Source organism: Ursus americanus, chromosome 6, assembly GCF_024610735.1.
Source record: "Ursus americanus isolate L20-20 chromosome 6, mUrsAme1.1.p, whole genome shotgun sequence".
NCBI classification, from domain to species: domain Eukaryota; kingdom Metazoa; phylum Chordata; class Mammalia; order Carnivora; family Ursidae; genus Ursus; species Ursus americanus.
Window position 1 is genome coordinate 6,016,862 of NC_142132.1, and position 15,707 is coordinate 6,032,568.

The window sequence follows — 15,707 nt, forward strand, 5'->3', positions numbered from 1 at the left end:
TCACAGACCTTCCCCCAGGCTCACCAACTGTGTGAACATTTGACCACATTTGCTTTACTGTTCTTTCCCTCTTTGACCAGATGCACACACACACAATACATATTGTGACTCTCTCTATAAAATAATATATATGTAATATATATATGTAAGTACATTATATAATCTATATATGTGTATATGTGTGTATATGTAATGTGTGATATGTATGACATAACATACACATGTTATATACATGCATGTGTATATATATGACATGCATGACAACGTACATATATACAGCCATATACATGTACATATATGTGTGTCATACTACACATGTTATGTAAAACTGTATATATTATTTTTCTGAACTATTTGATATTAAGTTGCAGAAATCATCTCCTTCTACCAGGAAATAGTGATCTTCACACTTTATTTTTATCTTCTTTCTTTTATATTTTCCAAATTTTCTACCTTTGTAATTAGATAAAAACAATTAATGTTAAGACATAAATCACAACTGTTTACCTCTCAAATTTTTAAAGTAATTTTAAAAATTGCTGTCTGGACAATATATTGATACAACTCTTTTGAAATCAACTTAGAAATACATATCTGAGCTGTAAAATGTACATTTCTTTTGAACTAACAATCCTACTGCTAGCATTCTAGAAACTTCTCAAGTTTTGAAAGTGCATTATGTAAGAAGTTAAATTACAGTATTCTTTTTAAGAGGAAAAATATGTGAGGGGTGCCTCGTGGCTCAGTTGGTTAACCGTCTAACTCCGTTTCAGCTCAGGTCATGATCTCAGGGTTGTGAGATTGAGCCCCATGTTGGGCTCTATGCTCAGTGGGGAGTCTACGTGAGATTCTCTCTCTCTCTCTGCCCCACCCTGGCTTGCGCACACTCTCTCTCTATCTCTCAAATAAATAAATAAAATATTTAAGGAAAAAAAGGGGAAAATGTGAATAAGCCAAACGTCCAACAACAGAGAGATGGTTACAAAAACTCATATACCCATCTGAAGAAACCTTACACACCCATTAAAAGGTCAAGTATGAAGTACTTATTACCACTGGGAAACAGATAGCAATGTTACAGACTGAAGGTCTGTGTGGGTGGGATGTGCCTGGGGAGGGGAGATGATCCTGAGAAGGCTCTAATGAAGCCCCACTAAGTGGGGAAGCCATCCGGTCTGCGGGCTAACCTGACCTCTCCTGCTGGGAAGATGGAGCCTGGAGTCTCAAACACCACTTGCCAGAGGACCCCACTAACAGGGACAGTGAACACAGAGAGACTCCCCAGGAGTACTGCAAAGAGGACTTAACTTCCCATTCCATGCGCAAGGCCATTCCATAGCCAATGGCTGCCTTCTCTCCTCCTAAACCCACATGCAGCCTACGAATCATTCTGGAAGCTCCTGCATCACCTGGAAGTGACCCTATGAGTAAACCTATCTGCACCCCCTGAGCCAAGCCTTGGGGGTAAAAAAAATACAAATGGAGATGCATGGGCCATTAAGCTTGGGGTGGGGCAGGTTGGGGGACAAAGAACGGGTGACTTTGCCACAGTTGGAGCAACCATCACCTGATAATGAAGACTTATCTCTAAAAAGGTCAACTTTCAGAAACAGTGGCCCCTGACCTGGGGAAAAGTGTTCATGTTGACATTGGGTGACTGGTCATTTTCATTTTCATATCATTCGAGGCCATGTAGCCCTGCACCCTAGTGCCTCTGGGCCAGGGGTGACTGTCTTCCAACGTCCTGAGCATAGGCCTCCAGTTTGCTTGGTGGAAGTCTCGCTCTGTGTGAACATGGCGGGACCTAGCATTGACTTTGAATAGCAGGATGCCGTTCTTTGCCAGCCTTCTCGCCGGCATCCAGGATAAATGCAGGCTCTACCTTCTGAGCAGAGGACAGATTGAACTGATTGCCCCAAGGAGCAGGAAGACTTGCTGGCATACGTCTAGGGAATGCCAATCCAGGACAGGAAGGGATTGGTCATTCTCTACTATGATCCGTCCACTCCTACAAAAACAATCATTTCTGAGATGAACACAACCGTAATTGCTGCTTAAAGAGACAAGCAAATCATTAAAAAATAGCAATCTACTCAAAGCCAAGGTGCACGGTCACAGCAGCAGTGCATCCTCGGGGATGCCTCTTCAAGTTCAGATAGGAAAGATTTAGAAACTGCAAGAGTTTCAGGATTTGCAAGAGAGCCCTATACATCTATGTCAGGATGTCAGACCCAAAGGGTGAGCCAGCTGAAAGGCAGAAAGAGACACAATCCCCAGGAATTAAACCTCCAAGTGCAAGTTTTAACTTTAAAATCAGTTTCATTTAGACCAAATGAAATCTGCGAGGAAGTGACATTTTAAAGGTTTCAGTCCTCCAGGGTAACAAAGACAAGCATTATGTCCAAGCGAGCAGCTGTGCTTTGATGTTTTAAAGGGCAGCAGACAGAGCGCCCAGGTGGAATTAGGGCTGGATTAGGAGGCAGGCGAGTGGAGGGAAGAGGCTGGGAGAAGGCGTTCTACAGTTTCAGGCTTTGGTCTGCAGACGGTGCAACACGTGGACACAAAACTCTCGGGCCCCAGAGAAAGCCAGGGTCGTGGCAACTGTCGGCTATCTCCCCTGCTTGGGAAGATGCATTGCTGGGGAAAAAGAGGACGGTGTTGTTCCGCATGACTCATGCCCTCCAGTCTGGAGACAAGAGTGGGAATTACTTCATTATTCCAGGATAGAAAGACTTGGAACTTTTGTGAGCAGACCCTGCTGTTCCCATCTTTTGCTTGGGAGGAAGCAAGACTGAGTGAACCCCAGTGCTGAAGCTCTTGCCGAGGATGGACCAATCTGGCCGGGGACGGAGGGAGTGTTTGCCGAGGGTCCTTGACTGTCTTCCCTGTGCCCCCCGGGAGGAAAACGGACTCCCCACACAACTGTCTGCTGCCCATTTAAGCAGCTGTTTGGAAGTCAAGAGTTTTTACGAGAAAACCCAGACCAGAACACAGGGTTCCAGAACGTGAGGTGGGCACATGGTACCTGATGAGGTCTTTCTGCCAAGACGCGCTCGTACGTTGCTAGTAACTCAATGTGTTTAATTCTCTGTGGGCCATTTCAGTTTTGCAGTGGGTCGTTGTCAAGAGATTAGAGTGATCTCCATTTTCCATAAAGCTTTCAAGGTAATGACTGTTGAAGCCGCTGTCATCGAATGCGGTTTTCTGGTGTTGGAGCATTGTTGTAGGAAAAGCTGGTTTGCGCGGATCTTACCTGGCCGCGGCTCTTTTGCCGGCCAAGTCCCGAGTCAGTCGTCCACAAGGCATCTCCTGAAAGAAACAGCGACAGGACCCAGATAAGAGGATGGTCTTTCGGAGGAAGCTTTCCCAGAGCTTAAGCACAGCAGTGTTGAGGGTCTCCGGGGGTCTGCCCCTAGCCTTCCTCCTGCCCCCCCCACCCCCGCTCTACCCTCCAGACTGGAAGGGCAAGCTGCGGTGTGCTCTGGGCTCGTGCCTCTGCATCTCTGTCTGCTTCTTCCTCCTGCTGGGAAAGTCACCCTAGATGTCTTCCCCCACCAAACTCCTACTCACTCTTCAAGACTCCCTCTCTTCCAGGAAGTGGCTTCTGGCCACTACTAAGTGCCCACATCCTGTGTGACCTCTCCACGAACGCTTCTAAGATCTGATTAAAATTCTATTTTCAGGGGGCGTCTGGGTGGTTCAGTCAGTTAAGCGTCCAACTCTTGATTTTGTCTCAGGTCATGATCTCAGGGTCCTGGGATCAAGCCCTGAGTCCGGTTCCACGATCAGCCGGGAGTCTGCTCGTCTCCCTCTCGCTCTGCACCTCCCTTTGCTTGCACTCTCTCTCCTCCCTCTAAAATAAATAAATCTTTTTAAAAAATTCTGTTTTCAGGGATGGAGAAAATTCAATGACATAGGATACTATCAATATCTGTTAAAAATGAATTATAAAATATCTGTCCAGTATGCTGTCAGATTGGATTAAGATAGTTAAATAGATAAAAATATATCTCAAGTAAAATGTGGTTATCCAGAAATAATAATCGTATATATGATTTTTGCTTTTTTTTTTTCTTTGTGCTTTTACATAGTTTCTAAAAATTTTATCATGAACCTTGCACTGGTTTTCTATTGCCTTTATGACAAATTGCCACAAACTTAAAGCAACACAAATATTTTATTTTACGGTTCTGTGGGTCGGAAGTCTGGTAGGGGTCTCACCAGGAGAAAATCAAGGTGTCTGTAAGGTTGGGTTCCTTTCTGGGGGCTCTAGGGATGAATCCACTTCCAAGCTCATCCAGGCTGCTGGCAGAAGTCCGTTGCTTGTGTGTGGGTTCCTTGGGGTCCCCGTGTCCTTGCTGGCTGTCGGCTGAGGGCCGTCCTCTCCCTCCAGAGCGCACTCACGCTCCTTGGCCCAGGGCCACTTCTCCGTCTTCAGGACCAGCAGCAGTGAGTCAGATCTCCGTGAAACCTCTAATCTCTCCTGCCTCTTCACCCCATGCATCTCTCTGACTCTCCTGCCCACCCAGAAAATCCAGGATGACCTCCCTAGTTAACGGTCAGCTGATGAGCGACCTTAATCCCATCTGCAAGCTTACCTCTCTTCTGCCTCGTGACTTAACGTAGTCACAGGCATAAATGCTGGGGGACCAAAATCCTGCCTCCCACAAACATTTATTTTTAACGGATGAAGAAAAAATCCTTGAAAAAGGAACCATTTGAAATGAGGTGAAGGAATGTCCACCATCTCTTTTTAAAATAAATAATAACTGATCTTGGCCACAAATGACTCACGAGTTCTGTGAGTATCTCATTTTCTTAGAAACCTCTGCTTTCTTGAACTCTCAACCAAAATTCCAAATCTCTTGACAAAATCTTCTTCTATCCTTTCTTTAACAATAAGCCTCTTTCTTCCTGATTTCAAATGTTAATGTGTGTCCTCCCACATGGCCACGGTCCCCTCCCTGGGTGCCTGGCCTTTGCCACGTGGGACAGAGTCTCTTCCATCCTGCCATCCTGGGTGGGTCTGTCATTTGCTTTAGCCAATGGACAGGAGCAAGACTGACCCAGGCAGAAGGTTGGAAAGAGCATTAGCGGTAGGACTTGACCTTTCCTCATGCTTTTCTACCCCTGAGACTACCACGTGATGAGCCCCTGCTGGCCCACAGAAAATGAGAGACAGCTCCGTGTGGAGATGCCCAGCCTTGAAACCAACCAACCTGCCAGTCACCAGAAATTCGAATTTGGTCACACGAGGTCATCCTGACCCAGCTCGCTGTCAGCTGACTGCAGAGACCCATCAAGCCAGCCCGGACCCCGTGAACAGCCCACTGACCCACAGGATGGTGAGGAATAGTGTTTCTTGTCTCTTGTTTGAAACAGCTCCATTTTGGAATAGTTTCTTACCTGACAAAGGCTAAAAATATAATTTAAGAAAAATTTGAAACTGCAAAACATTTTAGCTGGGCAACAGAAGTCACCCACAATTCCGGAAGTAACCATTGTGAATATTTTGGTGTATTTTCTATCAATTTTTACATTTAGTTACATGGCTATAGAGCAGGAAAGAGAGGGAAATAGAATGATGATAGAAACACACAGAATTGAATTTAAATAAACAAAAAAATAAGGTATAACACCAAAAAAAATTTTTTTTTAAAGAGAAAGAAACACACAGAATTTATATGATATGGAGCTTAAATCTTGCTTTCTCCCCCATCACTACGAACTAGCATTATTTTGCATCAACGGCTATTTCTGGAAAATAGGATGTTTGTTGACTTGGAAGCATCTTTCAAACACCACAGTCTCGCTCTTAGCCAGTTATGCATACAGCTTCCTTCATCAACCTGTGTAACAATGGGGCCAAGTTGGGCTAAAATGAAACAAGCCTAACTGCCCATCAGATGTTGTTCAAATTTACCCGAATGATTGACGAGGGCTTGGGCTTTGATTGCACTGGATTTGTCACTGGGGACAGGATGCGGTTCTTGTGAAATGTACTGTTTCCAGGGCTGCAGGGCCCAGCCGGGGTGGACGGGAAGAGCTGCTGGCTGCTGGCTGAAGCCCTTCGTGAGTGTTTATTTCTGTTCCAGCTTCACCCCCCAGCCTTACTCACTGAGGGGACCCTGAGGCAGCCTCCTGAGCAGAACTCGTCCTGGGGGAAGAGAGAGCCCTTCTGGCTGCAGGTCGACTCGGAGGGCCTGGCTTCTCCTGAAGAGGGTGGGCCATTCTGAGTAAGCAAGCGGCCCCATTTTTAGATTGGCTCACCTCTGAGTCCTAGAAACAGAGGGGTTTTGTGCATGTGACCTACTCAGGTCACAGCTGGGCTCACTCTCAAGGAGCGTGGTTCAAAAGCCACACACAAATTCATAGGAAGTCCAGTCCTTTGGGGGGCTCCAAGTCAAAACACTTAGGAGCTTACACCCCATTATATGGAGTCCTCACTTTCGGTTCTCCCTACTTCAGCTGTCCTCTGCCCCCAGATCAAGCACCTTCCCCAAGTCCTTAGCTCTGCCCTATTTCTCAGCTTTCTTGTGTAAATGTTCCCTAATGTCGCCATCCTGGGCTTCAGGTGAAGTCCTCACCTCTCTTGCTGGCCTTTCTCGGGTTCTCCGCCGCCCATCCTCTCCTCCTGGATCACAAAACCCAGGAGTCGGCCCAGCAGAAGTCAACCATCCTCAGGAGGCTGGAGAAATGAGGGCCATCCATACAGGGCTTTCTTTCCTTGGTGAACAGGGGAGGTATGAGAAGACTCCCCCAACATGTCTTTTCTCAGCCTGAACTGACAAGAGCTATCTCACTAAAATTCCCAGGGGGCATGTGCCAGCAAGGCGGCCTGACTGGGGTCACATGTCACCGTGCCGCTGGAGGCCAGCGCAGGTCGTCTGGTCCTTGCGCTGTTTCCTTGTGCGCAGCTTCGGGAAGATGGGGCTGAGGGCCATGTCTTGGTTGGGGGCGGGGCAGTGGAGGCCAAGGGCACTTGCTCACCTTACACATGCGACAGTCCCGCGGGCAACCTGGAAGTAAAGGGCTGAGCCTTGTGCCTTGGTGGGCACGTGAGCTAGTGTCGAAAATGCAGTGGAGACCCGGATAAATGCAACAAAATGCAGCCTCATCCTCACCTCCAGGCTGGGGTGACTTGAAGGAAAGCATACACGTCCGTTCCAATCTCCTCAGTCTTCCTCATAGCTCTGCTTCTGTCAGCGCTCAGCCTCTGTGATTTCTGTTTTCATTCTGTAGCACCTTTGACACCGAGAAATGCTCCTGAAGTGCTCACAACTGAAGTTGCAGATGTCAGTCCACTGATGTAATCATTTTGCAGAAGTTCAACGAAAGCCAAATATTTGCCTAAAAGATGGCCTTTTCCCTCTAATTTCCTTTAATTGCTGGTGGTTACAATTATCTACACAGGGTGTTCCCCCAGCAGGGGATTCTCAATCCCCCATCCACCCTAACGGCAACCTTTACATAGCCATGTCTGTCCAAGCTGACCCAAATAGCATCTCTGCCATCGTTCTCCTCTTGGCATGTGCATCTGGACCGTGAGGTCACTTCGGAGAATTCTTGAACTCAGAGATGGGGTCAGGGCAGGGCTAGCGTTTGCATCTCATGAAACCCCCATGAAAAAGACGATGGCTGGTCTCGGCAAGGATTGAAAACGTGAGTGTGTAAATGCTATTTTCTGTGCTCGTGGCAATATGGTGGCCAGTGGGGAAGAGATGGACTTTTCAAAAACAGATCTACCCTGTCTGAGCGGGGTGCCAACCAAGGCAGCTCCTCTCTGGCAGCCGAGTCCTGCTTCTTTGTGCCTCCGGTCCTGCTGCCCATGAGGCCTTGGAGATGGAAAACATTTTCTAATCCCCGAGACTTCTCTGAATTTCAAGCCAAACAAATTTTCTCTGTGTGTCACAGCTATTTAAATAGGTTCACATGGTCCAAAGGGTCCTGCCAGGTAAGTAAGTTTTAGGCTTTTAGGAATATTGATGGATTGGTTGATTCATTCATCCATTCATTCATTTGCTCATTGACTCAAACATTGAGCAATGACTGTGCTCCAGGCCGACATCGTCTTGGGTTACCAAGAAGAATATGTCACTGCCCTGCCCTTGAAGGATCTCAATTCTGATGTCAGGTGACACCCAAGAAACAAATGGTCCCACAGAGGTGGCAGGAGTTGCAACAGAGGGAGAAGATGCTGCATGAACCAGATGAGGGGTGCAAATTCTGCAGAAGACACAGGACCATTCCTGGGGGGGGGGGGCTTCCCAAACAGGGTCATATCAGAATGGCAAAACTGGTGGCATTGGCATCACTGTGAGTGGGAATCAGCTGGAACTTTCGTATGTTGCTGGTGGGAGGGACAGTGGGTACGACCTTATAAATGGCTTTACCAGTTACCTGCTGAAGCAAAATAGTCATAATATTCCCATGACCCAGCAATTCCACTCCTGAGTTTACACCCAAGATCAGTGTGTGTGCACATGTCCGCCAGATGACATTTATGAGAATGTTCATTGACGGTTTACTTACAGTAGTTAAAAACTGGAAACAACTCACATTTCCATCAAATAGGACGGGTTCAATAATTTGAGGTAGATCCATACGAGGGAAAGGTACGTGGCACTAAAAGGGTAATCTGCTCCCTGCAGCAACAGGTGTGAATCTCAGGGACATGGCGGCCAATGAAAGCAGCCAGACACAAAGACCACCCACGGGCAACCTATTTGTGTTCCTGGTGGTGGAAGTCAGCAGGGTCCTTACCTGGGGGGAGGGTCTTGATTCGAAAGGGGCACAGGTGGTGGGGGTGCTGGAATATTCTAGATCTTGATCCGGGCTGCAGTACCAGGATTACACACCTAAGTGAATCTCATGAAACAGTATACTTAATTTTCACACGCTGTGTACGTTCTAACACAGTATACATTTTTAAGTAAAAAAATCAACTAACAAATACACAAAACAATGCTATCACTTAACATCCCAGGAAATGTAAAGGACCCCCAAGCTTGTAGGAATTATAAACAGACACACTGGGGAAAAGATTTTGTTCTCAGTTCTAGCAGGAAGAGGAGTGAGAAGAGCCCAGAACTGGGTAGAGAGGAAGTAGAACCTGTCCTCACGCTCAGCATGGTGACCCCGGGCACCGCCGCCCTGGGCTCCCTTCCTGCAATTGTAACTGATGCTAGTGACACTTGGTAACATCTGAGATTGTGTCACACATAACCTCGTGTTAAGACAGCGTCTGCACGCAAAAGTGATCAATAATGGTTGAAGGAAATCCGTGAGTTTCCTACAGGGATGCCCACTTTTTAAGCATGAGAACCTACTTCGAACTCTTTCCAATGAAGTTTTTTGTTTTTACGTATGAACATTTGTAACATTTTGTTATATTTGCTATATTATTTTCTTGCATTAGTCTTTTTTTAAAAAAACCATCTTACTATAGAAAGTTTGAAATATTGACAAAAGAAAAAAAAGGGGCGCCTGGGTGGCACAGCGGTTAAGCGTCTGCCTTCGGCTCAGGGCGTGATCCCGGCGTTGTGGGATCGAGCCCCACATCAGGCTCCTCTGCTATGAGCCTGCTTCTTCCTCTCCCACTCCCCCTGCTTGTGTTCCCTCTCTCGCTGGCTGTCTCTCTCTATTAAATAAATAAATAAAATCTTAAAAGAAGAAAAAAAAGAGAGTAGTGTGAGGAGCTCCCATGCACACAACACGCAGCCTCAATAATTACGAAGTCATGGCTAATCTTGTTTCTGCCATATCCTCACCGGTTCCCCACCTCCTACCCCAGAATTATGTAGACACAAATCTCAAATACTGACATCATTTCACGCGCAATGTCTGAGTACTTGTTTGCTTAAAGAAAGGACCCTTCAAAATACAACCACGAGACCACTATCATCCCTTCAAAAATGAACAGTAACTTCTTAATATCAAATAGCAAATCAGTTCAAATTTCCCCATTTTCCTCATAAAGATTTTTACAGATTGTTCAAATCAGGAGCCACACAAAATTCACATACTGCATATTGCCGATTTTTAAAAAATTCTTTACTAATTCGTAAATTTCCTTTCTTATTTTTCTTGCTGGGCATTCATTGAAGTAACCAGGTTGCTTGTCCTGCATATCTGTGCTTCTCACACTTTCCATGCGAAAGAAATCACCCAGAGAGCTTGATAAAATACAGGTCCCTGGGCCACCACCCCCAAGATTCCTGATTCAGTAGGTCTGGGGTAGGGCCTGAGAATGTGCATTTCTAGCCAGGTCCCTGGTGATGCTGATGCCGGGCTGTGGACCCGTCCATGCTGTTCTGGTGGCCCATAGGCCAGTTAGCTAGCTGCATCCCCGGGATGTCTCTGAATATTTTTCTCTGCTCATTATAGTTTTTAAAATCCACTTAGCTGGATTTGGACAAAGTACCGTATATACTTTCATTAGGAGGCAGAACATCTGGTCATCTCTCTTGGAAACGTTAACAGCCACAAGTGGTCACTCCTAGATTTGTTGTTTCGCTGGGGGTTTGCCAAACTGGTGGTGCTCTCATTGTATTGTTCCTTCTGCGTTGAATACCTTCTCTACTTCTCTATAGATGGACTTCCCTGTATCAACTATTCAAACACCCAAAGCTAGAGTTCACACGGCAGTCAGGGTAATCTTTCTCTTCACTAACCCATTTTCTTTCTATTCTTTAAAGGGTTTGTTTATTTATTTGAGAGAGAGCGCGCGCAAGAGAGCAATAGAGAGAGAGTGACAGTGGGAGGGGGGGCAGCAGAGAGGGAGAAGCAGGCTCCCCGCTGAGCAGGGAGCCCGATGCAGGGCTCGAACCCAGGACCCTGGGATCTTGACCTGAGCTGAGGGCAAGTGCTTCACCAACGGAACCACCCAGGAGCCCCTAACCCATTTTTAAACTAATGAGTTTGTTCCCTAGCATCCTGAGCCAACAGAGATGGTTTTTGTTTGTTTTTATCTAGCCTAGTGAATTCATGAATACAAATGTATTTTTTGTGCTCAGTTCACTAAGCTATTATTTCTGATGCTCAAATTATTTTATCTTTGACAAATGGGGGCCTGGTCAGTTTAGCTCCTGGGTCCTTTTGGCTTGACTCCAGTAGTCCTCCACAGCTTCCTTTCCTCTGATATAACAAGATTTTCCAGGTTCCCCTTATGCATTCTGTCTCCCAGACCCGGAGTCAACCATTTCTCCAAGGAGTCCTGGTTGCATTTAATGCAAATGGCCCTTGGAGACCACAGTCTCCCCACTGGCCACGTTCATTAGTGGTTGGTCATTGTTCCAGAACTTTTCAGCACCTAAAGCTAGAAAACATGTTTTTTAAAATGAAATGTATAATGAGTTTGTAAGAATACTTTCAGTCAGAATTTAGGGGGCATTTACTTGATTCTGTCACTCTGAAATCTCAGAAAAACAGCTCTAGCGCTCTAGTCCATAATATAATCATTAAAAACCCTTTGTTTTTCCTTTCGTATCTTCTTTTTGTTCTTAGCATGTGTCTAACTAAGGGTATACAGTCAAATTAGTGTTTTGAAGTCACATGGGTTAGTTTCTATCTTTGTGATCATGCCACAAATCAATATATAGCTGTTTGTTTCATGTTGCTCTTGACTGGGGGGCTGATTTTTTTAAATATTTTAATTTGTCTTATAACTGTGTAAATGTTTTCATGGTTTCAAAATCAAATGTACAAACCAAAGTATATTCGGAGGAGTCTAACCTACTCTTCCCTGTCATGATCCTTTCCTCCCCTTATAAGGAATAATTTTAAAAATTTATGGTCTATCCTTTTGTTTAAAAAAGCAATATAATAATAGCATAATATTATACACATACACATATTTTCATATCACACCTTCTTGGATAAATGGTAGCATGCTGTCTGCACTTTTCTCCACTTAGCTTTGAGACCACTTTGTAATGTCAAAAATGTTTACATTAAATAGATCCACTTTGGGAATTTATTAAGAAAATATACAAGGACAAAAGAACTGCAATGCATTTGGTAGCACTTTTAAATAAACGTATTTAAATAAACGTGTTCGTCCTAATGCACGGATGTATAATTGAAAATATCAGTCCGCATCTCTGTCCAGCCTGCAGTAAATACTTGGTTCAAATCTCGACGATCAGAAACCACAGGAAGAGAACTACTATTTTTCCATTCCTTTCCTTTTATTTATTTAGATGTCTCTTTCTAAAAAAATAAACGCTTAGGGGCGCCTGGGTGGCACAGCGGTTAATCGTCTGCCTTCGGCTCAGGGCGTGATCCCGGCGTTCTGGGATCGAGCCCCACATCAGGCTCTTCTGCTGGGAGCCTGCTTCTTCCTCTCCCACTCCCCCTGCTTGTGTTCCCTCTCTCGCTGGCTGTCTCCCTCTGTCGAATAAATAAATAAAATCTTTAAAAAAAAAAAAATAAAAATAAATAAACGCTTAAATTTTGGAATAATTTCAGACTTACAGAAAAGTTGCAGAGATAGTACAGAGAGTTCTCACATACTCTTCATCCAGTGTTCCCTACTGAAAACATCTAAAATATCATGGTACATTTGTCAAAACCAGGAAACCAACACTGGTACATGACTTTATTCAGATTTCACTAGTTTTTCCCCTAATGCACTTTTTCTGTTCCAAAATCTGATCCAGGATACCACGTTGCTGATATTGGGCAGATCTGGGTGGGAGCCCTCGTTTGGGTTTGTTATTTAGTAGGGAGGAGGTCTTGAATAATTTAGTGTCATTGGGTCTTAGTGTTTCATCCTTAGAATGGGAAACTAAATAAATACACCTCACAGGGTAATAGAGAAGTTTATAGATTATATATGGGAGGTGTTTGGACCATAATAAGCGCTCAGCAGATGGCGATCATTGTTAACATAGCCTATGGCTGTTGGCAGACCCAGACCCAGCACTTGGGAGCCGCATGGTGGTCATCTGCTACCCAGACTATCGTTGTCTCTTATAAAACAGATACGTAATATTAGCCCACCGGTTACGGTGGGGACACAACTCATATGAAAGCGACACGAAGCGGGGGGCGTGTCTTGAGGGCGTTCGCCTCGAGGTTGGCCACGGCTCGTACACCAGCTGCCGGCTTCTGGAAGAGGAGGCTTTGCACCCACACGCATTGACATCACCTTGCAGGTATTTTACCAGAAAATAAGCATCTAGTAAATTAACATGTATTTAGTTTTACTTCCGAAAGGACTGTTGACACTTTTTTAAAGTGCCGGCAAGGGTTTTGGTTTGTGTTTTGTTTTGTGACAGAAAAAAAAAAGCTCCTGCGTGGGAACCTGCCACAGCCTTGATTTCTGGGGTGTGTGCACCTGTGCACCTGGGCACGTGGTCCGCTTCTGCGTGGGGTACAAGAGACTTTGTGCCACTTTCCAAAATAGAACTCCAAAGTAGGTCGGTGCAAGAGTGGTAAAGTAGGTCAATTGCCACAAATCTAAGCAGAGGAAAGGGGTGGGGTTCAGCTCCGGAGAGATCTCATGCTTAGACCTTCGGTCTAAACCCTGTTCTCTGAAGACCTAAAGGACCATTCTTTTTGGGGGGGAGGAGAGTGACACAGATGCTCTCTTGTACCGTTGCTGACTGCCTGCGTTTTCCTTCTCTAGGATGGCCACCTCTAGGATGGAGATCATGGTTGTTGGGCCTGGGGACCGAGCTGGCAGATGTAAGTCCCCAACACAGGACTGGGGACAGCGGTCTGTTGGGGGATGAATAAGTGGGGTACTTTCCTGCCTCCGTGGAGAGGTGGACACAGCTGGTTTTGAATAGCAAAACCGCGCTTTGGGTAATGCTTCTGGTATTCCAATTTGATGCAGTTGGACATGGACTCCCGTTGCACATCACCCCCACCCAGGGTGCTGCTGGAAACGTGCCTAACAGGATTAGGCTGGAGCGATGGCTTTTACGCTGCTTTAACAGTCCCCTCTCCAGTGATACATTGCTTCCGCACCGCTGTGGGTCATTTTTCCATACGGCACTCAAGACTGTCTGCATCCTGCCCCCCAGAGAGACAGCATTTTCCTGATGGTGCAGAATTCTGATTTCCCAATACTAGATTTTGTAAGGTTTCTTGGCACTCTACCAGGCAGAAGGGGCTGTCTAATAGATGACAATTTTTTTTGAAAAAAACCTTCAAATTTCGTTTTGTGACCAAGTCTCTTCCATGTGACTTTCTGAGTTATTACCAACACACATTTCTGGTTTCAAATTATTCTGACTCATGCTCTTATTTATTTTTTCCATTGTTGGCAATATCTCCAAGTAACCACAATCTTCATCCATTGTCTGATTACCAGAACAAAACACAGTTGTTTGGAGTTTTGAAAGAGTTTGATTTCGTTTCTATTAAACTTAAACATAGTACCAGAACTCACAGACTTGGTTAAAAATGGAAGATTTTAGAAAATAAAACATGTCCTGGTACAGATTGCTAGTACTGTGGAAATCAGTCCTAACTTGATTTGCAACGGTAATGGGCCTTCACTGGCATAATTACAGAGGTTATTGGGGGAATGGTTTGGGAGAGAAATGAAATATTGCCTACTTATCTTCTTGGACCTCAGCAATAAATATGCTTGCATGGAATCACTATCCTTGAGCCTGGATTGGAAGGCTGTGTGGAGAGGAAAAGTCTTAAAGACCCAAGTGGGAATAGTCACACATTGGTTCATTTATCCACTGAACCAGAAATTGCTGTGCCTTCTTTTTGCCAGGCTCTGGGCTAGGCACGGGCATATCAGATATCATAGGTCAAGAAGCCCGACCTCCAAGGGGCTCCCAGTCAAGTAAGGCAGGCAGGCTCACACAACAATCATTATAGTACAAAGTGGTAAAGCCGATGCCAGCACTGGGTGCGCAGAACTGTGCAAGCAAAGAGAGGAAGTCTCCATTTTGCCTGGAGTCGTAGAAAAAACAATGCGGAGGAAAGGGCGTCATTCTGGGTTTTGAAGGGTGGATCAGAAAGGAGAAGGGTATTCTGACATTGAGTAGCATGGAAAACCATGAAGTGGTAGACACTTTGCAAATGTTGAACAGTCCCATGTGGCTCAAGGATGGAGCTGTGTATGGGGCGGAGTAGGAGAGAGATGAGGTCGGGAACTCTGGTTGTGGTTGAATCCCAAATGGCCTTGTGTTTCCCATGAAGGAGGTTCGATGTATTACTAAAGTCCAAGAGGATTTAGAAAGTTTTGTCAGGTTTTCATTTTAAAAGTGCTTTTGCAATAGCAGTAGCTGGAATGATAGCAACAGGAGCTCCAGGGGCCTGTGACTGTCATTGAGGGGCGGCGCCATGGTGACCCAGCCCTGGGGCTGGAGCAGTGGGGGAGGAGGCAGACTCAGGAGCCATGCCTGAGGCCGAGGAGACAGGACTTTATGAATTGCAAGAGTGTGGTCAAGGGAGAGAGAGAGGAAGGGGTCGGCAGGGAGGGAGTGAGATGGGGGGTCGTTGGAGTCAGACACACTCAGCTTCCAATCCCAGCTGCACCCACTGTCAAGTCTGGGATCAAGTCACTCCTCAGACCTTCCGTGTCCTCCTTCAAGAGAAGGGGAATGTACAGGACTCGCTGGGGTTGATGAGATCCTGGGGGCCTGCGCGGAGCAGACAGATTGGGGACAGAGGCTTGCATCAGGGTTATTTTAGGTAGGCTCAGAGTAACGCTCTGGCTCTGTCTCACACCGGGGGGC